This window comes from Lolium perenne, chromosome 4, assembly GCF_019359855.2.
Source record: "Lolium perenne isolate Kyuss_39 chromosome 4, Kyuss_2.0, whole genome shotgun sequence".
Lineage (NCBI taxonomy): Eukaryota > Viridiplantae > Streptophyta > Magnoliopsida > Poales > Poaceae > Lolium > Lolium perenne.
Genome location: NC_067247.2, coordinates 352,882,240 through 352,893,512, shown reverse-complemented (window position 1 = coordinate 352,893,512; position 11,273 = coordinate 352,882,240).

The window sequence follows — 11,273 nt, the reverse complement described above, 5'->3', positions numbered from 1 at the left end:
CATACTGATTTTGCCGATTTGTCCACTTAGCCAATGCTTAATGAGCCGATAGCAACGCATCGGTCCTTCATAATCCATCCTTCAATTCTTCAACTGATGACTTTGAGATCTGGTGGATAATGTGGGGTCTTCAAGAAAACCCTTAAACTCCTCCCACCAGGTCCAGTGATCCTCTTCTGCAAGAATTCACCATTTTTGAAGAAGGTTGCGATGAAGGATCAGCCGATGACATCCCAATCGGCTTCTAAAACAGAGCATCTACCAGACCAGCTGCCCCCCGAGCCTCAGTCAAGGCGAGACTAGCGGTGAGGATACACAGATCAAACAAAGGGCTTTGAGCTCAGGTAATCTGAGACAGCCACCAGCCAAACTTGCCCCCATTGATCACCTTCCTTCTGCTGAAAGCCGATGTTGTAGACGAAATACCAACAGCTTAATGAGAAAGAGGCTGCCTTGCACGCCAAAACTGATGCTTCTGACGGTACTGCTGAACTGGCGCAAAGGGTTGGAAGTCCTCGAAGAGAAGGTCCAGGCACCAAAATCAGCTCATTGTTCATTCCCTCGAGGAAGCAGAAAGCATCACAGCTGAACTGAAAACTGACCTGGTCAAAATCCGCGTCTTGAACACGCAGCCGGTAGATCTTGTGTAATTGTACTAGAGTCGATGGCTGTGCATCGGCTTTGTTTCTTTAGCTCTAAAGTCGATGTCCGTGCATCGGCTGTATACTATGAGAAATTTTTGTTTTTTTTTACTGGCCAATTTTTTCTATCGGCCCCCAACATTTCACTGCACACATGTTCATCTGCATATGTTCATCTGATTAGGTGCCCCCCGAGCCGAATCTGTCAGGTAACTGCAGATATCGGCTCTGTAGTTAGCCAAGGCACTGTATTTGCACGTCGGCTCCGGTAGGACCAATGTTGATTTTTCCTAACTCATCAGCCGATGTAAAACCGCTGCCCAGTAGATCGATGTTGAACACAAGCAGAACATGTGGTGAGGATAATTTTGGCCGATTGCTGGAATCGGCCTCCATATTGATCGAAGCGCTTAATGAAGGTTTTGCAATGTCCCTCCATATATCTCTGGGGCCGATCCCAAGGATCGGCCTCGCCACGTTTGCTCATCGGTTTGTTCTTGCTACACGGTCAGGCCGGTGGATAAGACCAGCCTAACCCTGTCCTTTGTCACGTCGATGCGCTCGCAGTCGTCCAAATTGGGTGCCTCGTCTGATCCTGGAGCACTAAACTCCGTCAGAAGGATGAGCACCATGTTTGTGCCAGCCGATGTTTCATCATCGGCTTTCCTTTGCTTGGGGCGCCACTCCATTTTTCGTGGTCGACCCTCTTCATCCAGGGTTCGCTGGATCTTCGCGGCCAGATCAGGCCGCGCCTTCCTTAGCGTGTGCAGGTATAACCTTTCGGCTTCCTCCAAGCCGCGCAGCCGCTGAACCCTACGCTTTTGGGAACGGCTGAGTCCATCAGGGCACCACCTTGGCCGGTGGTACCTGTCTTCTTCTTCTTCTTCTTCATCGTGTTCCAAATCCTCGAGATCTTCCACCCGAGGGGACTCAGTGTGCTTGCTTCGAGGTGGGAGAGGCCCTAGACGTTTGAACACGGACACGTTAGCTGCATCCTTCCTCTTCTGTCTACATTCTGGGCAGTTGCCGATTGTAGGCAATCGGCTCATTCCTGAATCCCAGCAGTGTCTGAAGAAGGGGCAGTCCCAGTGCCTATCCTCGTCGTCTTGCTTCCTCGATTCTTCCTTGGCACGGCGCTCGTACTCCTCCTCATCGCGATCATGCCGACGATGTCTCCTGGCGTCCCTAGCCAGACGGTCTCTATCATCATCATCGCTGGATCGTCGGCGTTGGCTATATTGACTCACGTACTTGTTGAGGAGGTGATCAGAGAGAGGTCGCTGATATCTTACATTCTTCACTTCTCCCTCTGTGATGTAGCGCTTGCCATCATGACGGAGCCGATCGCGTGGAGCGGCCTCCTCTGTGTCCTTGCTACGAGAGCAGCTGCCCTCGTCTCCGTCCTTACCAGAGTGGTGTCCAGGTCCTACCATGTTGATGTTGAACGAGAATCCTGGCTGGCACCCTTCAGGGTAAGTGCACTCCACCATGTTAACGGCGGGGAAGGGGTGGGTGTCGACCTTCATGGCGTAGTGGTTAAAAATCAGACGTCCTTGTTCTATCGCCATTTGGATCTGCTGACGCCACACCCTGCAGTCGTTGGTGGCATGGGAGAACGAGTTATGCCATTTGCAGTATGGCTTTCCGTTCAGCTCCTGTACCGTGGGGATTTTGAGGCCTTCGGGTAACTTCAACTGCTTCTCCTTTAGTAGGAGGTCGAAGATTTGCTCAGTTTTAGTCACGTCAAAATCGAACCCTCTGGGCGGACCTGGTGGCTTAACCCATTTGCAGGACACGGGGGTTGCCCCCTGAGTCCATTCAGCCACTGCTACTTCTTGATCTCCCGCAGAGCCTTCGTCTTCATCTGCCTCAACCAGGACTACCGCACGCTTGAATTTGTCCTGGTACAAGTCCGGGTGGCGCTGTTCATATAACGACAGTTTCTGAACCATGTGCGCCAGTGAAGGGTAGTCTGCTTGGGAGGCCATATCCTTGATTTGTGATGCAAGGCCCACCACTGCCAACTCGACTGCTTCTTTTTCAGTCACACAAGCCGAATAACATCGGTTCCTAAGATTTCTGAAGCGCTGGACGTATTCTGCCACAGTTTCTCCACGCTTCTGACGTATTTGTGCGAGATCGGCAAGGCCAGACTCGGAAGCCTCTGAGTGATACTGCATGTGGAACTGCTCTTCCAACTGCTTCCACGTCCGGATTGAGTCTGGTGGCAGCGATGTGTACCACCCGAAAGCCGATCCTGTGAGGGACTGTGCGAAGAACCTCACACGTAGCTCATCTGCTGCTGAGATCGTGCCCAGCTGTGCCAAATATCGGCTCACATGCTCGATGGAGCTGGAACCATCTGATCCATTGAATTTGGAGAAATCAGGGAGCCGATATTTGGGTGGTAGCGGGATCAACTCGTACTCGTTGGGGTACGGCTTGGAATAGCCGATTGTCCTCCTTTTCGGCACCATGCCGAACTGGTCTCTTAGGATCGTACTGATTTGATCCGCGGTGCTGGCTGCAGGAGTCGAATTCTGAAGATTCGCCGGAGTGGCATACTTAGCCAGCCATGCTTGCTTTTCCAGCTCTGAGCCAACTGCAGGAGCTGCGCTCTGGAGGTTTGTTGGAGTGGCGTACTTAGCTAGCCACGTCTGCTTCTCAAGATCTGCCGCTGAAGTTCCTCCTGCTTTTCCAGAAGTCCCTGCTGTTGCAGTCTAGTTTGTGAGTGCCCAGTTACTGCAGTCTGGCACGTATGTGCACGTGTATCCGTGAGGGATCTCCTTAGGCGCCTCGTACAAGAACTGGTAGTCACTAGGGTCACCACCGATCTTGTAGACGACGAATGCCGGTGAATTTGGCACTTCTGGTGCTGCCAACGCGAATGGCAGCGGTGGACGGGACTGGAGTGGCATCTCTCCTTGGTATGTCCCGAGAGCTGGTCCTGACGGAGAATACTGGTGCCTCATGATCTCCTGGATCACTCGAAGAGCAACACGCTCCAAAGTGTTCACCAGGTTCTCAGAGTGGCGGTGTAGCGAATGAGCTACCATGAAGTTTATCTCCTGACGCAGGGACCTAGTGCGTTCTTCGGACGGGGCGGACAGGTCCACTCCATCGAGCGCGCCTTCAGGTGAGAACCCTTTCCACCTGATGCCATGTGAACGGGTTCTGTGAAAAGAGCCGATGAGGTCGGCTTCGAGGATCGCTTTGACCTCGTCATACTTCTTCTTGAGCTCCTCGGTCAGATCCTCGTACATGACTGGGGTGCCGTCCGCCATCTCAGATGTAGATGGCGATGCGGTTGATGTCGAAGATGGTCCCACCGGGCATGCCAGAATGTGTTGCGGTCAGAAACCCACCGGCGAGCAGCGACGGGCAACACAGGAGAGCCGGGAGCAACTTAGGGCTGCGGCTGGCCCTGGTCCCTCCGAGCGACGGCCCGCAAAGACTCCGGCACACACGTCCGATGCTGGTGCAAGGGCGTGCCACCTGACCTATACCTGGTCAGGAAGGTGATGGAGATGCCTCGCTTAGTTTCCTGCATGGCATACACGTAAACATTAAATACGAGCCTCGATCGGCTCTCAGGTTGTCCTGTGAATCGGCTCAAGGAGCCGATCCACCCATGATCCGTACGAGGTGTACGAATATATGGTGGTCCTGCTTGATCAAGATAAAGCTAAAACGATCTACGACGATTTAGGGTTTTCACCGCATAATCGGAACGTCCTACTCGTGATTGGGCCTCGCGGCCGCGCACGGTGATCGTAAGCCGATCCTAGACAGGGCCTAAAAACCAACACGAGGTTGATCCCCGGAACGTCCTGTCTAGGGCTAGCAAACTACACCCTACGCGCCGCTGGATCCTCCAACCCTTTGTAAGGCCTAACTATGCAGATATTAAACTAATCCTTGAAGAACAAGGAGCAACCATAACGGATCGGATCTACTAAATAATGATCAAGCGGGGTGCCGCCCCTACACCTAAGATAGGTGTAAGGGCGGCTAGATGTCTAAGGGTTGCACTACGACAGCATATGATACGAAGAACAATGCTAACCCTAACACATCTAAGATAACTACGTTGCTCGCCATCAAAAAGGCTTCAGTACGAGCAACGCATGGACAACGAATAAACTTGTACTGCCTAGATCTCAAGATGCGATCTAGGCAGCATGATGCTTACCCGGAAGAAACCCTCGAGACAAGGGAGTTGGCGATGCGCCTAGATTGATTTGTGGTGAACGTGATTGTTGTTTATTTCATAAACCCTAGATACATATTTATAGTCCGTAGACTTTCTAACGTGGGAATAATCCCAACCGTGCACGAGACAAACTCTAACTAACCGACACGTATCCTACTATATTACAGATACACGGGCAAACTAGCCCAAACTTTGCATAACAGGCCGATTCACGTATTTCTTCCATGTATACTCTTCAAGCCCATCTTGATCGCGGCCCACCTTTGACTCGGTCAAATTCTGGTGATAACAGCCTTTTATTTCGCATTGCCTCCTTTACTGTGTTTGAATGGATTTCTTTGCTCCATTAACTTTCAGTAGCTTTGGGTAATGTCCAGAAGTGTTAGGAATGATTGTGTCATCTCTGAACATGTGAATTTTTGATTATGCACTAACCCTCTAATGAGATTGTTTTGAGTTTGGTGTGGAGGAAGTTTTCAAGGGTCAAGAGAGGAGGATGATATAATATGTTCAAGAAGAGTGAAAAGTCTAAGCTTGAGGATGCCCCCGTGGATCATCTCTGCATATTTCAAGAAGACTCAAGCATCTAAGCTTGGGGATGCCCAAGGCATCCCCTTCTTCATCGACAACTTATCAGGTCACCTCTAGTGAAACTATATTTTTATTCCGTCACATCTTATGTGCTTTACTTGGAGCGTCTGCATGTTTTTATTTTTGTTTGTGTTTGAATAAATTCGGATCCTAGCATTCCTTGTGTGGGAGAAAGACACGCTCCGCTTGTTCATATGAACACTGGTGTTCTTAGCTTTACTTTTAATGTTCATGGCGAAGGTTGAAAACCGCTTCGTTCATTGCTATTTGGTTGGAAATAGAAAATGCTTCATGTGGTAATTGGTATATGGTCTTGAATAATTTGATACTTGGCAATTGTTTTGAGCTCTCAAATAGATCATGTTTAAGCTCTTGCATCATGTAGTTTGAACCTATTAGTGGAGAATTACTGTAGAGCTTGTTGAAATTTGGTTTGCATGATTGGTCTCTCTAAAGTCTAGATATTTTCTGGTAAAACTATTTGAACAACAAGGAAGACAGTGTAGAGTCTTATAATGCTTGCAATATGTTCTTATGTAAGTTTTGCTGTACCAGTTCATACTTGTGTTTGCTTCAAACAACCTTGCTAGCCAAAGCCTTGTACTGAGAGGGAATGCTTCTCGTGCATCCAAAACCTTGAGCCAAAACCTATGCCATTTGTGTCCACCATAACTACCTACTATGTGGTATTTCTCTGCCATTCCAAAGTAATTTGCTTGCGTGCTACCTTTAAAATTTCATTCCTTGTCTTTACAATATATAGCTCATGGGAAAGTAGCTTTAAAACTATTGTGGTAAAGAATATGTCGCTTATGTATCTTATTTCTTATAAGTTTCTTGTTGAGCGGTAACCATGTTTCTGGGGACGCCATCAACTGTTACACTTTTGTTGAATATCATGTGAGTTGCTATGCATGTTCGTCTTGTCTGAAGTAAGGGTGATTTGTCATGATTAAATGGTTTGAGTATGCATATTGTTAGAGAAGAACATTGGGCCGCCAACTAAAGCCATGTATCATGGTGGAAGTTTCAGTTTGGACATTAATCCTCAATCTCTTATGAGAATATTATCTGTTGTTGAATGCTTAAGCATTAAAGAGGAGTCCATTATCTGTTTTCTATATTGTCCCGATATGGATGTCCTCAAGTTGAGATTTATCAAAAACGAGAAATCAAATGCGATCTATCTCCTTGGACCTTTGTACAGGTGGCAAAGAGGTGCCCCTTTGTGACACTTGGTTGAAACATATGTAATGCAATGATAATCCATGGAAATCCGAGCTAATTAGGACAAAGTGGGAGCACTATTGGTATTCGATGCATGAGGCTTGCAACTTATAGAATGTTTTATGCATAACACATATGAATTATTACTACCGTTGACAAAATTGTTTCCATGTTTTCAAAATAAAAAGCTCTAGCACATAAGTAATCCCTGCTTCCCTCTGCGAAGGGCCTTTCTTTTACTTTATGTTGAGTCGGTTTACCTACTTCTTTCCATCTTAGAAGCAAACACTAGTGTCAACTGTGTGCATTGATTCCTACATACTTGCTTATTTGCACTCATCATATTACTTTGTGTTGACAATTATCCATGAGATATACATGTTGAAGTTGAAAGCAACCGCTGAAACTTATATCTTCCTTTATGTTGCTTCAAAACCTTCTATTAAGAATTTATTCCTTTATGAGTTAACTCTTATGCAAGACTTATTGATGCTTGTCTTGAAAGTACTATTCATGAAAAGTCTTTGCTATATGATTCAGTTGTTTAGTCATTATCTTTACCATTGCTTTGAATCACTTCATTCATCTCATATGCTTTACAATAGTATTGATCAATATTATGATAGTAGCATGTCACTTCAGAAATTATCCTTGTTATCGTTTACCTACTCGAGGACGAGTAGGAACTAAGCTTGGGGATGCTTGATACGTCTCAAACGTATCTATAATTTCTTATGTTCCATGCTAGTTTTATGACAATACTCACATGTTTTATATACACTTTATATCATTTTTATGCATTTTCCGGCACTAACCTATTAACAAGATGCCGAAGCATCAGTTCCTGTTTTCTGCTGTTTTTGGTTTCAGAAATCCTACACAGAAAATATTCTCGAAATTGGACGAAACAAAAGCCCACGGTCTTATTTTCCACGGAGCCTTCCAGAAGTCCGAAGAGGAGACGAAGAGGGGCGTCGAGGCGGCCACACCCGAGGGGGGCGCGGCCCCACCCCTGACCGCGCCGCCCTATGGGGTGGGCCCCTCGAGCGTCCCCCGACTCTGCCCCTTCGCCTATATATTCTCTCCGTCGCGAAAACCCTATTACCGAGAGCCACGATACGAGAAAAGTTTCAGAGACGCCGCCGCCAATCCCATCTCGGGGGATTCAGGAGATCGCCTCCGGCACCCTGCCGGAGAGGGGAATCATCACCCGGAGGACTCTACACCACCATGCCCGCCTCCGGACTTATGCGTGAGTAGTTCATCCTTGGACTATGGGTCCATAGCAGTAGCTAGATGGTTGTCTTGTCCTCTTGTGCTATCATGTTTAGATCTTGTGAGCTGTCTATCACGATCAAGATCATCTATTTGTAATGCTACATGTTGTGTTTGTTGGGATCCGATGAATATGGAATACTATGTCAAGTTGATTATTGATCTATCATATATGTGTCGTTTATGATCTTGCATGCTCTCTGTTGCTAGTAGAGGCTCTGGCCAAGTTGATACTTGTAACTCCAAGAGGAAGTATTTATGCTCGATAGTGGGTTCATGCCTCCATTAAATCTGGGACAGTGACAGAAAGTTCTAAGGTTATGGATGTGCTGTTGCCACTAGGGATAAAACATCAATGCTTTGTCTAAGGATATTTGTATTGTTTACATTACGCACATTACTTAATGCAATTGTCTGTTGTTTGCTACTTAATACTGGAAGGGGTGCGGATGCTAACCCGAAGGTGGACTTTTTAGGCATAGATGCATGCTGGATAGCGGTCTATGTTCTTTGTCGTAATGCCCTAAGTAAATCTCATATTAGTCATCATGATATGTATGTGCATTGCTATGCTCTCTCTATTTGTCAATTGCTCAACTGTAATTTGTTGACCCAACATGCTATTTATCATATTAGAGAGACACCACTAGTGAACACTGGATCCCGGTCCATTATTTTAAATCTGAAATAAAATCTACTGCAATAATTGTTCTCTGCTGTTCTTTGCAAACAAACATCATTCTCCACACCATACGTTTAATCCTTTGTTTACAGCAAGCCGGTGAGATTGACAACCTCACTGTTAAGTTGGGGCAAAGTATTTTGATTGTGTTGTGCAGGTTCCACGTTGGCGCCGGAATCCCTGGTGTTGCGCCGCACTATACTCCTCCACCAACAACCTTCACGTGGCCTTCATCTCCTACTGGTTCGATAACCTTGGTTTCTTTCTGAGGGAAAACTTGCTGCTGTGCGCATCACACCTTCCTCTTGGGGTTCCCAACGGACGTGTGCATCACGCGCCATCACACATCGTCTGACCCCCTGCACTCTTTAGATCTAAGATCTTTTCATACCGTTGATCAACTACTTCGCTCTCCTCAGCAGTCAGGGTGTTTTGCCAAGATTTCTTCGGCACATCAGCAAGAATATCTTCGAATGGTGGCAGATTGGAGCATCGGCCTGATGTTGGAATATCCCGAAGATAGAACCACTTGTGTCGCCAACCTTTGATAGACTCCCTCATCGGGAAGTTGAAGTAATTAACTTCCTTCCTGACGACGAAGCCAATGCCGCCAACCACGGGAGGGCCCTCATTACCATTGTGGTGTTTAACATAAAAAATCTTCCTCCACAGACCCTAGTGGGGGTCGATGCCGAGGAAAGCTTCGCACACGGTGATAAAAATCAAGAGATGGAGAATGGAATTAGGAGTCAGCTGCCAGAGTTGAATTCCGTAGAAAAAGAGGAGAGAACAAAGAAATTCGTGGGCTGGAAGAGAAAGCCCATGCTGCAGAAAAGCAATGAACATGACGGTAGAACCCTTTGGAGGCTTTGGGCGAGAAGCAGAACCTGGATGAGTGAAATCAGATTCAGCAGAAGAGATGAGCCCTAATGACCTCATCTTGTTCTCCTCACACTTGGAGATGGTGGATGCTGTCCAATCGAGGCTGGCTTTGGCTGCACCTGCGGTAGCACCGGAGCTGGCGGTACCCTTCTTCTTGCCCATGGTCGCTGGAAAGCTCGTGGAGGCAGAGGCAATGGCGAGAAGGAGGCAAAGGAAGGAGATGAGTAGTATGGGAGGCGTAAAAACTGAAAACGTAAGAGTTCCTCTATTTATAACAAGAAATGACTGAGGATCATGGCCGTTATTTCTGCATCGTGGGAAGATGGACAAAGATCCAGTCATACAAGTGTCAAGAAGAGAGAGAAACCGGCAGCCCATTACTCCCACTACATGCGGAAATCGAGGAGGCGCCTCGGTCAACGTGCAAGGACTAGTCATTTCCTAACTGACCACGCAGAAGTAGGGTGGGCCTGTCAGGTCACGTCCTGTCAGTCGACCGCCGTAGTGGCAACGTCGTTGATGATGTCATCAAAAGTATCGACTCTTCATGAAGCATCCGAAGGAAAGTATAACGTCAGGTTGCTCAACTTGAGTCTACGCACGGTTGCAAGCATCCGTCCCTAGACACGGGGCCTACTCCCATCGGGAGCGCTGGACGCGCACCCGATAAAATATATGGATTCGAAAATTTCAGAAGATCCAAGATCATGCCCGGGGACTTGATTCTGAGTAGACTAACGTTGTTTTTCCATCGGCAGTTAACCAACATCGATTTATCGAGTAAAACTGGGCACGTTACTCAAATCCCTTACGTACTATCAATTGGCATGACTTTACTCGAAGTTATTGAGGACCCGATATAAAAAAGATATCGGATGATTACGACAGCTTGCAAAAAAACATCGACAGCTAAAAAACATTCGAGTAGTACAACTTGAGTCTACACACGGTTGCAAGCATCCGTGCCTAGACTCGGGGGGCTACTCCCATCGGGAGCGTTGGATGCGCACCCGGTAAAGATGAGTATTCGGTTTCAAGAGATCAAGATCTTCCGGCAATTATGGACGTTCGACAGAAGACAATTTTAGTACCTGCCCGAAGCTTTACTTCAGCCAGTCACTCAGGGGCTACTGATGTGGGCATTACCCTTCGGGTAACCAATGTTATGCTACCTCCTACAGCCCAACCAGGGGCCCATGAAGATCATCCACCGACCAAGGTGAGCCATTATGTCGGTTCCATAGAAAGACTCTTGACGAACAAGGCAAGAAGACGAAGAATAAGAAAAATTTAGACATAGAACTCTTTGTAACCTAGCCGAACCCGGACAGAACTCTCGAGACCTGGCCTACAATATAAGGGCCAGGAGAGGGTATGCTGAGGGACACACAATCACCACAGCCAGATTCACCGCAAGTCTAGAGCTAGGTAATTAGAAATTTTAGCCTCTCGCCGAGAACTTAGTCTTATCGTTTGGCTACCCCATTGTAACCCGGTAATTTCGATAATCAAGATCAGATAAGCAGGAAGTAAGGGTTTTACCTCATCGAGGGCCCCGAACCTGGGTAAATCTCTCTCCCCGTTTGTTTGGTATCCGATGTCTCGTGTTAGCCTGCAGGATTCCGTCAACCCTAAACCCCAAAAGGTGGGCATTGCCGAGGAGCACCCTGGATAGCCGTTTATCATAAACTTATCCCAGTCGAGCAAAGTTCTTACACACTATTTCAGACTATTGTTGGGAATGGCTATCTGGTAATTTCTT